This window comes from Mytilus galloprovincialis, chromosome 10 (assembly GCF_965363235.1).
Source record: "Mytilus galloprovincialis chromosome 10, xbMytGall1.hap1.1, whole genome shotgun sequence".
Taxonomy (NCBI): domain Eukaryota; kingdom Metazoa; phylum Mollusca; class Bivalvia; order Mytilida; family Mytilidae; genus Mytilus; species Mytilus galloprovincialis.
Genome location: NC_134847.1, coordinates 44,642,935 through 44,654,139, shown reverse-complemented (window position 1 = coordinate 44,654,139; position 11,205 = coordinate 44,642,935).

Sequence of the window (11,205 nt, the reverse complement as noted above, 5' to 3'; positions counted from 1 at the left end):
CTAGCGAGAAAAGTATGAAAAGATATTTGAGATCATCAATCAAATTGTCCAGTAGGAACATGGAGATTGGGTAACATAGCACAAATGTTTTATTCTTCTATGAAGACCACGAATAATTTATATCTAATATGTTTTTTTACAGTCGTGATTTTAACGCACTTATATTTACACACCGCTTAGAAATGAAGAAAAGATTTACACAATTGTGTAAGGTCCATTTAAAGACCACCCAATTTATTAAAAAAAAGAGTGTATAATTTGTTGGTATGCTTGTTGTTGTTTGATTTAATTAAAATGATTGGGTGTTTTTTAACAATAAGTTTTTTTTTAGTTCATACTAGTTAATCATTTACCAATGAATATGTATGTTCAATATGTAATATTTGTCACTGTACTTTTAGCAAACGTTAATGATACCGATGAATATGTATGTGCTATATGTAATATACACGTGAGGTGCGAAACTGTATTCTAGTAAATCATGTGCCAATACATATGTATGTAATATTCGTCACTGTACGCTTAACAAACGTTGTCTTTTCGTCTTTTTTTATCCTCGATGTTGTCAGATATTTTTTTTTTCAAGTTATGAATTTGAATGTCATTCTTGTATCTTTAGTCCCTCTTTTAAGACTTTTTTTCATAAATTCCATTTAATACAAATAATGAATGAGGTAGAGATGATTTATAACTCTTTCGTGTTCGAGGAGCGAAAAGGGAGAATATATATAATTTAATTTTAATTTATAAAAATTCATACAATTAATCGAACATCTATAAATGTGTTAAACTTTTATTCCAACTTCATGTAGTTGTAGCTACAAACATATTTTATGACCGAATTAATATGTTACACCCATCCCTCAATCTTGTATAGATTAAGCTACAAAAATATTTTTCTGTCATGCATCCGATTTCACCTTGAGAGATGCACACGCCTGATGAAGCTAATTTGTTTAGCGAAATATTGCGTATTTCTATTTAACATCTAATAGAACTTTTTAATGTATCAATTAGTGTGTTTTAGTTATATTCTTAGACATTTATATATATATATATATATATAGATTGCCTAACAATGTAATTTTAACACACTATTTAGTATGTAAATATAAGAATGTTTAAAATATTTACAAAATGATGAAAATAAACGCAATATTTCGCTAGACCAACTAGCTTTATCAAGCGTGCATCTATCCAGGTGAAATAGGATGTAGATGATAAGAAACTTTTGCAGCTCAACGTCTGTGTTGCACTGAACTGCCTTCAAAATAAGAAAATTTTGCAGCTCAATGTATATGACCTCTTGCATTTAGCTGCTTTGAAAATAAGAAAATTTTGCAGCTCAATGTACATGACCTCTTGCATTTAGCTGCTTTGAAAATAAGAAAATTTTGCAGCTCAATGTACATGTTGCACTTGGATTTAGCTACCTTAAAAATACATAATTGGTAGTTGAAGTTAGCAACGTCCATTGGCCAATATTACGGGATAAAAAGGACTTCGTAAACATCTAGTTGTTCGAGGATACAATAACAACATTATTGATAGCGCTTTCGAAAGAGCAAACAAAACTAGTCGCCAAGAACTTCTTGAGTACAAAGATAAGAATAAAGCAGCTAACAGAACACCCCTTGTACTCACTTACCATCCTGATTTAAAAAATGTGTCATCCATTGTTCAGAAGCATTGGAAAATTATAGAAAATGATTTAAATCTAAAAAAAGTATTTTCTTCACCACCAGTCATGGCCTTCAGAAGACCTAAAAACATCCGTGACAAATTAGTGACATCTGTATTAACCAAGCAGCCTAATCCATCGCCCGGTTGCTACAAACAATGTGGTCGAAGGAATTGTTTGTGTTGTAAAGCTGCCAATACAAGCAGTTCTTTCATCAGCTCCGTTACTAAACAAAATTATACCATCTACTCTAATTCCAACTGTAAAACGGAGAACTCAATTTATATATTAACATGTGACACTTGTGGCATTCAGTATGTGGGAGAAACAATGGACAAATTTAATATTCGGCTCAATAACCATCGTTCATCGTACAAAACCAACAAAAACTGTCCTCTCACAAGACATCTTCGTTCAACGAGACATCCTTTTGATAATGTCACTTTCCAAATTATAGAAGTCAACACCGAATGGGACACCACGGCAAGAAGGAGAAGAGAAAATTTTTGGATCCACCAACTCCACACTTTAGAACCTGATGGTCTTAACGAAAAAGACGAAAAAAGATACAGGAAAGATAAAGAATAATTTAAAACAAAGCATCGTCCTTTTTATCCCGTAATATTGGCCAATGGACGTTGCTAACTTCAACTACCAATTATGTATTTTTAAGGTAGCTAAATCCAAGTGCAACATGTACATTGAGCTGCAAAATTTTCTTATTTTCAAAGCAGCTAAATGCAAGAGGTCATGTACATTGAGCTGCAAAATTTTCTTATTTTCAAAGCAGCTAAATGCAAGAGGTCATATACATTGAGCTGCAAAATTTTCTTATTTTGAAGGCAGTTCAGTGCAACACAGACGTTGAGCTGCAAAAGTTTCTTATCATCTACATCCTATTTCACCTGGATAGATGCACGCTTGATAAAGCTAGTTGGTCTAGCGAAATATTGCGTTTATTTTCATCATTTTGTAAATATTTTAAACATTCTTATATTTACATACTAAATAGTGTGTTAAAATTACATTGTTAGGCAATCTATAATTTTATTTGTGTAATTGAATTAATCTCTGTACTGATTAATCCACACTCCCATAGATTTGTATGTCATGTGCTGCTATTTATAGGCACTTATATATATATATATATATGTAAGTTAAAAAAAACAAACATTGATTAAACTATATCATTTGTGTGTGGAAAAGAAGGAAATTGAACAATGTGTTCTTTACCTATAATTAATTGAAAGAGAAAAAAAAATTTGACTGTTTTTAAAACGTATTTAAAGGTATGGGTGATAAGCGACGTGGTTCCTTTATTATACTTAACAACATGGAAGAGACAAGAAGTAATACGGAGAGCACACAAACAACTTGGCGCTTCATGGGAGAAAATATACCCAAAGCAGAAATCGTGTATTTCTGTCAATCAATTTTTGTAATAACAATTGTAATAGCATCACTTGTTAATATAACAATGCAAAATGGAAACACTGAATTATGGATTAGTTTATTGAGTGGGTGTACTGGATATATTTTACCAAATCCATCCATCCGAAAAGTTTAATTAAAAAAGCATGGCTATGCATGCACGAATATGGTATGACCCTACGCATGAATATACCTGTATTTAAATCATCGTATATAAAAACACCACAGTCATCATGACTCAGTGTCAAATTGATTTGTTGAGAGAAGCAACCAAATGTGATTACGAACACCTCGACACAAATTTATTGAGGAGAGAAGCTGTGTTTACCATTGACGACGAGACTAAAGTAATTATTAAGAAAACAGGAAGACGACTACAGCAAAAGACATTCATTCATATCGTTGTAAAGGGTAAAAAAAATCAAAATCAACAGAAACTTGTGGTTAAAATTGTGTAATCTGAAAGAGAGTATAGTGTTTCTACATTCTTTTATTGAAGATCACTAAACTTCATTTGTTTTGAGAACAATCGCTATGTCGGGTATGGAGAAGAAGCTTCTAACTACAGTCTTGATCTATTCTTTTGCCGAGGTGTTACAGGAATTGATTACAAAGAAAACGAAAGAAACGTGTTCTGGTTGCCAAGTTGAACACCCCAGTCAACATAACCACGAATGCTTGATGAAAAGCGAGCAGGAGCACTTGGAAAGACATTTTGAAACAGCATGTCCTTCGTTTTTACTTTTAGATGTGTTCATTAAATTCAGAGAAGACGTAAAAAAACTGAACATGTCCTCAGAATGTGAATGCAATTACTTCCTACTTAACGTGATTGTATTGGACAGACTACGTAGTCAAACACTAAAAGACAATGTTTACCGTTTAATGGGAAAAAAAGAGTCAAATCACGTGAACACTTAATATGACATTTTTTTTTTTTTTTTTTAAATCTTCATATATTGTACATTGTATGTAATTTATTTATTATTTATATTCTTGTATTATTGTTTGAAATTTTGTGCGTTCAATAAATATTTCTTAGCTTGTTTTTTTTTTTTTTTTTTTTTTTTTTGAAATTTGTTGGTAGAACTGAGGCTTTTCTTTCACGATTTGGTTTTACAATGTTGGTTTTCAATATTCTGTGGTCAAATGATTTTTAACAGTTTTTGCATTGTTGGTTGAAAACGGAAGCTTAACACGTCAAAAAGGAACACCGATGCAAAACACGTAAAAAAAACCATACCAAAATATAAAAAAGAAGCTAAATACATGTAAAAAAGGAAAAAATAACACAAATTACTTGTGTATCAAACATATAAAACTCGAACTTAAACTTTATTTCAGTCATTTGTGGGGAAATAAAAACTGAAAAAACTCAGACCATGTCAAGTGGAGATCGTACGCTTTTACCTTTCCAAGCACCATGTTCTTTATTAATTGTGGGACCGACACAAAGTGGAAAAACTATGTTGACTTTTCGCATAATTAAACAAGCTGGAGGTATGTTTTCAACCCCTCCTGTAAAAATTGTATATTGCTATTCTGTTTATCAAGAATTATTCGCAAGTATGGAAAAAGAAATAAACAATATAACTTTTCATGAAGGTTTACCAAGCAGTGATCAAGTAGATGCATGGTCAGAAAAAAGGGAACATATGCTTCTGGTTTTAGACGATTTGCTCGCAACAGCAGTGAACGATGTGGAAGTTTTAAATTTATATACGGTAAAATCTCATCATCAAAACATAAGTCTTGTAATGCTTACTCAGAATTTATATCATTCTCCGGGTAAATTCATGCGCACCATTTCCCTGAATGCATCTTACATTATTTGTCTGAAAAATCATCGTGATCAACACCAGTTAACCGTACTTGCTAAACAAATTTTACCAGGCCAGGTGAAATATTTCATGTCGGCCTACGAACTCGCCACCAAAAAAATACGGATACTTGACGATTGATTTGAGCGCTCACACAGACAAACTTTATTTACTTAGAACAAATATATTCATTGGAGAGAACTGAGTGGTTTTTCTTCCGAATTAATACTTAAAAAGCTATGAGTAAGCAAGTGATTAGACACGTTAATTTTCTATCCTTATTGGCTTCCGCTGAGGATCAGCAAAGACTCGCAATGATAAAAACGATGAATAACGATCAATTTAAGATCCTACTAGAATGTATATACAACATTTTACATGGAGTCGTTACACTATCTCCGCTAAATAAAAAGAAACTGTTGGAGTACAAAACGGTTATTCGTAAAATCACTGCCGAGGACACCCAACGTTTACATCGAAAGAGACTTCTTTTAAAGTATCGATCAAATCTCATTCCTATAGTAGTAAAGATTGTGCTTGCTCACTTAAAATGACGAAGGAAATGATTTTTATTCCTAAACATAAATTCGAGGCTGTCTTTCAAAAACAAAACGAAGATCAACCGAAAGAGGAAGTGGTGTTAAATGACACTCCACCTCGAGACAATGACCAACACAATCTGTCTTATGACCAGAAACCGTTACATGATGATTTACAATCGTTAATCAATATCACTTTTCCATCTAGATATAAAGACAAAGCCTTGCGACTTTTGCTTTACTTACAAAAACAACCATCTATTAAGTGGGACGAACAAGGTGAAGTTTGCATTGACGGAAAAGTTATTTCAAACACTCATATCGTTGACTTGATACGTGATTCAACAGTTCCAATTGGTCGTAGAAAACTAACAGCTGGTATACATCAATTCTACCAATTTCTGAAGTCTACTAACATTCCACTTCGTTTGTATAGGAATGTCGAAAAAACAAACAAAGTACGATTCGAGTCTACCTCTTATAAAGAAAAGAAAACAGAAGAAGAAAATAAGGAGAAAGAAGAAACAGATGAATACAGTGAAGATAGTGACAATGAATACATCCAACGGAATAAAAAGACAAAAACGACAGAAACTAATTTGGAAACCCAAAAGAAAATGTATGTGCAACGAGACATAAACAGTATATTCACAATAAAAAAGAAAAGAAAAAAATGGTTACAATTTAAATGTTTTAACTAAAAAACAAATACAATCTAGAATATTTTAAATAAATGATTAATAAATGAAATGTGTTATTATTTTTTGTTTAAAGAAACTATATATAGATGAGACAACGAGGTGTTTTATTTTTAAACAAACTAATTGAGAAAAGAAAGAAAATAATATCAACAATTTACAAAGAGAAAGAAAGAAAAACTTTTTTCATTTTTAACTATCCTTATCTCAACTAGTTTGTAAGAAAATAAAGTTAGCGGTTTGTTAATATTTCTTCTTTCTTGCAATCTGTTGTGTAGAGTATTTCCTGTAAAAATAAAAATAGCCTGTCTCTCCTTCCGTTACAAATAATTCCCTTTATTCAAACAAAGGATCCGCTAATTAAGTTCGAAAACAATTGGATTTTGATTGTCTGGAAACAATTGGTTAATTATCAAAAGGGATTCCACCAATCTAGGATATAAATTAAGAGTCGTTTCTCTAATCCGAAAACAAATATATTATAATTAGCATTTGTTTACCCTAATCAGGATTAAAAGGGTCAATACTCGGTTCTCTAATCCGAAAACAAATAGATTATAATTAGCAATTGTTTACTCTAATCGGGATTAAAAAAGGACAAAACATTTGAGGATCACAAATCTAGATTAAAAGATAAGGATCATCTTAATCCGATTGATTGCATAAGCTGCTTTAAATCGTGCCATAAGCTGGATTAAGAAGATTATAGGGAATTAGAGGATCCTCAATTTTACTTGAGGAGTGCAGTCTCATAACACACTACTCTCATTGGCACTCAAGCCATATTAGGTAAAGGGTAGGGATCCCGTTAACAAATTTAACCCCGCCTTATTCTGTATGTATGTGCCTGTCCCAAGTCAGGAGCCTGTAATTCAGTGATTGTCGTTTGTTTATGTGTTACATATTTGTCTTTTGTACATAAATTAGGCCCTTAGTTCTATCGTTTGAATTGTTTTACATTGTCATTTCGTAGCCTTTTATAGCTGACTATTGTGTATGGACTTTGCTCATTGTTGAAGGCCGTATGGTGACCTATAGTTGTTAATTTCTGAGTCATTTGGTCTCTTGACACCCAGGCCACATTTTCTTTTTTATATTGTGTATAAATTTTGCAGTATTTCCCAATATTGGTTGAGGCAAACTAAAATTAGGAGAACGGGACTCATTTTTTGGGATGTTCGGGAAGGACGGACTAGGGTAACACCTTATGCCTCTCCACTATGGCACCAACACAGAAGTTCTGACTATTGTGCTGGTAATACTCATCCCACTAGCACTGTCACTAACACACACACACACACACAATTTTATTATAAAAATATTTAATCTTAATTTTGATTTCTGTTTTTTTTGGGCCGAATGATTATATGCATCCCCTTCACAAGGAGTCTCAAATTTGTCAAATTTATTGTACATATACATTTTTGTAATATTGTATAGCTTATTTTTCAACTAATTTTAAAGCTTACAAACTTAAATTGATCATCTCGTTATTTTTTTAGTCTTTTAACATTTTGTTTTGAACAAAACGATTTATTACATATACTTCACATGTATTTCTATCAAATCTGGCATTATTACAAAACCAATTAAATAAAATTCAGTCGAACTTGAAAACAAATATGCAATCATTCAAATATATAAAGTCGTTAACTGGTTAAGTGGCTAGATGCACATATCGTTGGCCAATTGAACGACATGTCGTTTTAAAACTTCTAGAAATATTAACGGAAATAAGGGATGAGTAAAGAAAAATAAATGAAAACAGAACGACTGAATTAAATAAAAGGATGTTCGATATACTGTATATTTCGGTTTATTTTTTAAAATCTATACGATGCTTTAATTATTTTTATCTAGTTTCCTAATGAAAATAATAAAAGAGAAGATAAATACCTTACAGCTTCCTTTACCGCCGATGCTGAAATGTTAATGTTATAAAACAATTTTAGCGTCTTTGACCTACTTTATCTTTTTATTCGGATACTTGCGGTTATCTTCTCCAAGTTCAACGGGAACATTAGAATGATCTAGAATAGAACCCAGATGGAACCAAGAAGTTGGGTTGCTATAACCAATCAACCCGGATGTTGAACCAGTTACCATGGTTTCGAACCAAAGAACCAAGGTTCAAAACCAAAAAACCCAGATGGAACCAAGGTTTAGAACCAGAGTGCCAGGATAGAACCTAATTGCATTCAGAATTCTCTTGACTTTTTATACCTTCAACGTATTTTCCAAATCATTTATTTATTTAGTATATTTATATATAATAGATAGAGACAATTTGTAAACAGCAATAATGCACTGCAAAGTAAGACCAAAAAATAAGTCAATATGACCAAAATGGTCAATTGACCCCCTAAGGAGTTATTGTCCTTTATAGTCAATTTTTAACAATTTTCATAAAATTTGTAAATTTTTACTAACATTTTCTACTGAAACTACTGGGCTAAGTTCATCATAGATAGAGATAATTGTAAGCAGCAAGAATGTTCAGTAAAGTAAGATGTACAAACACATCACCGTAACCAAAACACAATTTTGTCATGAATCCATCTGCTTCCTTTGTTTAATATTCACATAGACTAAGGTGAGTGACACAGGCTCTTTAGAGCCTCTAGTTTTTTACCCTATAATTAAAAAAAAAGTATTCAGTTCTTTTAATGGCAAAAAATATATTTACGAGTTCTTTCAAATTTTCCTTTTGTTTTCCTTCACATTTTAATGTTGTCATGGAAAGTACGTGTCGTCATGAATATTGCATTTTATTGGAAAACAAGATCAATAAAATTTGGAAAGTCTCGCGATTGCAAGGCGTCAATGCACATAGGTAAAGCTAACAACTTTCAGATATTAAAATTTGGTGGTACAGGCAAATGATACGGAAATTAACAACTTTTAGTCACTGTACACCTTCAACAATGAGCAAAGCCCATACCACAAAGTCAGCTATAAAAGACCCCGAAATGGCGTGTGATACCTGTTGTAAAACGTTCTCTGTATAAGTCTTTGTCGAAAAAAAAAAAAAAAACGATAGTACAGAGAAGCTGTATGCGAATATCTAAAAAAAAATGTTTTTTCTTTGTGTTGACTTAACGATACATTAACAAAATGTTACTCGTCGTTTGCGAATCTGCATGTACTGAGCTATTAACTATTATTTATTGAAAATTTAGTGCACTAATTTAACGGAAATATAATTGAACGTGTGATTTATTTAAACAAGTAGCATTTTCCACTAATTGTGAAACAAAAATCGTAAAAAAATTATGATGACCGTGTCAACGAAAGCATGTATGATTATATTGTATTTACATATTATTAAACATCACTTTTGCCGGTTCAAAATTTGTTTTGTGACATATATATATAATACTTGGAGACATACTTAGTGGAAATAAGGATACTAGTATGTGTTATTATTGCCAATGCGACAAGTTTTTAACCAATAGAATATTTTACAAGAATACAAATTATGGCTTTTTTAGATTTATTCTCCATTACTTTTCCAAATTGTTGCCTAGAAATTGACGAGGAGGTAAAATGGGTTTTTCCCTGTAGTGTTACATGTTCATGAGGATGTAGTATCATCATGACAGCCATGCATGATTGCAATTGATGTTCAAGGTCAATTGGAAGAAAATCGACCTTGGAAGGATCAGATTTTTTTTGTCTGATTTATTTGTGTATTGTTAATTTAAAAAAAAACTGTGCCGCCCATTTTTGACGATAAAAAGGAGCCTTTATCCAAATCATTTCATTTACAATTTTGTCATACATTATTAATGCCTTTTCTATTCTTCTTTGGTCAAAATTTATTATAACTTGCAATTGTAGTTGAGAAGGGTTGCATATATGACTGAGTGTAAATAATGTATGTATATATATATATATATATATATATATATATATACGTACTAAATTTAAACAAATATTTTTCTTAAAAAGGGTAATGGAATACCTTAATTTCGGTTAATTATAATGTGCAATTTGAGTTCATAAACATAACAAGCATTAGCCTTTCAAAAAGGGCTAAAGATCGACTCTTAGCTGATGAAATGGAAAGTGCTCTCGCTTTGTAGATTTATTCATTTACTAGAATAGCCACGTGCATCAATCAACAAATTTTACCACACACGTGAGGTCATACGTTATGAAGTAGTATATATCGTTTAACGTTGTTGTTTACGAAACTCCAGACGATTCGACTATTTATAGATAAAAGTTACCTGTGTACCAATATCATGAATATGCATGATTAATGACCAGGCAAAATCTAATTGCTAAAATAGAGAGGACAAATCCGATACTCTACGGGATTGAAGGACATTTACTAGGTTTGGATTGTCCTAACCAATCAATAAACTTTGATTATTCACGTCTCGTAATATCTTCCAATCAGGTAGCAAGAAAAATTCACGCACTGACTGTCCATCGTTCAGTTCTTAATTACTGATTTTTATAACAATAATTTCATCGAATTTTGCCGAATCTGTTAAATTTTGGAAATTTAACATCATTTAGAGACATAAATCTCGAGTTTTAAAGGGACTTACAAATTGTTCATTAACCCCAAGTTATGTGGCAATATCTCAGTTCTTTTTTTTCAAATATTGAACTAGTACAGATTTGTATTTATTGACCAGCTTAAACCTTTCTCCGGATGAGGAATTTTGTCGGTGTGTTGAAGACCTATTGGTGGCCATGTGCTGTTTTTCTACTCTTTGTAACTTCGGGTTGTTGTTTCTTGGTACATTCCCCATTTCCTTTCCAAATTTTATACTTTTATAGTGAAATAATTCAAAAGTTATTTAAATACACAGTACATTTTTATATTTTAGATTGACAACAACTTGGAGTAGAGGTAAACCAACGTATTTCTAAGTTATGCCTCAATGCTGTGGAGGATGACTTACATTTCCCTTTGAAATGTCCATCTTATAACGGAAATCGTAACTATTATTGGAACAAAAGTAAATCCAAAGATTAAAATTCAATAATTCGAATGACGAACGCAAATGCATTTAATTAAT